General features: G+C 53.2%; 1 long non-coding RNA gene across 1 annotated transcript; it reads left to right on the top strand.

Annotated features, from left to right (window-relative positions):
* The first annotated feature begins 32 nt into the window (after nt 1-32).
* Nucleotides 33-719, top strand: LOC108445879. The gene is made up of 2 exons (XR_001860907.1): nt 33-149; nt 268-719. It is a non-coding gene; the product is annotated as an uncharacterized LOC108445879 (long non-coding RNA).
* The last annotated feature ends 1,334 nt before the right edge of the window (nt 720-2,053 follow it).

Here is a 2,053-nt window from a genome sequence, read left to right as displayed (position 1 = left end):
GGGTTTTCTGTCTTTATGGTGAATAGTGAGGGAGATCATGGAGGAGACGAGGGCGGCCATGAGGGGAGATCATGGATGAAGATGAGGGCGGCCATGGGATGTGAGGGTGTCAGAGCCCGTCCCAGCTGTTCTGAAATGTCCTTGCTCAGGTGTGGCAGCAGAAGACGAGGGCGGCCATGAGGGGAGATCATGGATGAAGATGAGGGCGGCCATGGGATGTGAGGGTGTCAGAGCCCGTCCCAGCTGTTCTGAAATGTCCTTGCTCAGGTGTGCCAGCAGAACAAGCTGCCTCCCAAGGTGAGATCTCCAGGCGATGGATTTCACAGGCACCCGCCCTCTGCATATGTAATAACTCACTTTTCATTTTAATTTTCATTTTAACACGTAATGAGCTGACTTAGAAACCCAAAGCCTGAGGAGCTTGGGAGGAAATTCAGGAGCATTTCTGGAAACAGAAGATTTTGGCTCCTGTTTGGTTGCTTTGGAGAAGGTATTTGTTTTTTATGAATTTAAAAAAAAAAAAAAAAAAAAAAAAAAAAAAAAAACCACCAAAACCACAGATATTTTGTTGGGAAATCGCATCAGGTTTCATCTTTTCTATCACGACCGGGTGAAAACCCCTTCTTGTCCCAGCGTTCCACCTCGGACAGCGGTAATAAAATCCTACCTGGGGCTGTGTAAATTCGTTGCTGGTAAAAATAAACATTTTTAGAGGCTGGCATGGGCCCAGTGTTTGTACATCAGCTCTGCCTTAACGCGCTATAAAGGGACAAACACCAAAATTAGGGATTTTTGTCATGGCGACAAAAAGCCGAGGGTTTCAAAGTGGGGGGGAAACAATGCCCCAAACTGAAATAAACCCCAAAAAGGGGCGTTAATTTAAGCCTCACTTACTGAAAAACAGATAAGGAGAGAGGGGTGGTGGGGAAGGGGTGGAGGAGGAGCCCCAATCCTTGGGAAAGGGATGAGAGGGGTTCTAATCCCTTGGGAAGGGGGGCAGGAGGAGCCCCAATCCTTGGGAAAGGGATGAGAGGGATCCCAATCCCAATCCCTTGGGAAAGGAGTGAGGAGGATCCCAATCCCTTGGGAAAGGGATGAGAGGGATCCCAATCCCTCGGGAAGGGGTGCAGGAAGAGCCCCATTCCTTGGGAAAGGGATGAGGAGGATCCCAATCCCTCGGGAAAGGGGCGCAAGAGAAGCCCCATTCCTTAGGAAAGGAGTGAGGGGGATCCCAATCCCTTGGGAAGGGGTGGAGGAGGAGCCCCATTCCTTGGGAAAGGAGTGAGGAAGATCCCAATCCCTCGGGAAAGGGGTGCAGGAAGAGCCCCATTCCTTGGGAAAGGGATGAGGAGGATCCCAATCCCTCGGGAAAGGGGCACAAGAGAAGCCCCATTCCTTGGGAAAGGGATGAGGAGGATCCCAATCCCTCGGGAAAGGGGCGCAAGAGAAGCCCCATTCCTTGGGAAAGGGATGAGGAGGATCCCAAGCCCTCGGGGAAGGGGCACAAGAGAAGCCCCATTCCTTGGGAAAGGGATGAGGAGGATCCCAATCCCTCGGGAAGGGAGTAAAGGAAAATCCCCATTCCTTGGGAAAGGGGTGCGAGGGAAATCCCAGCCCTGCGGAGGCAAAAAGCCCCAAGGGACCAAACTTAAAATAGCGCCAAACCCGCGCTTTACAAGCGCAAAACAGCCCAGAAAAGCGACAGAAAAGCGACAAAAAAGCGACAGAAAAGCGACAGAAAAGCGACAAAAAAGCGACAGAAAAGCGACAAAAAAGCGACAAAAAAGCGACAAAAAAGCGACCCGAGCGCCGCCAGCCCCCGCTCGGGTAAAGCCCGGAGCCCCGCGGGCGGCGGAGCCTCAGCCCCGGGGCCGGGGGGGCGGGAGAGCCGCGGGGAAGCAGCGAAAGAAGCAGAGGGGGAAAGAAGCAGGGGAAGAACGAGGGGAAAGAAGCAGAGGGGGAAAGAAGCAGGGGGAGAACGAGGGGAAAGAAGCAGAGGGGGAAAGAAGCAGAGGGGGAAAGAAGCAGGGGGAGAACGAGGGGGAGGAGGGGG

Source organism: Corvus brachyrhynchos, unplaced genomic scaffold (genome assembly GCF_000691975.1).
Source record: "Corvus brachyrhynchos isolate BGI_N302 unplaced genomic scaffold, ASM69197v1 scaffold203, whole genome shotgun sequence".
In the NCBI taxonomy this organism is placed as follows: domain Eukaryota; kingdom Metazoa; phylum Chordata; class Aves; order Passeriformes; family Corvidae; genus Corvus; species Corvus brachyrhynchos.
The sequence above is the reverse complement of the archived record's forward strand: the minus strand, read 5'-3'. Positions and strand labels throughout refer to the sequence as shown.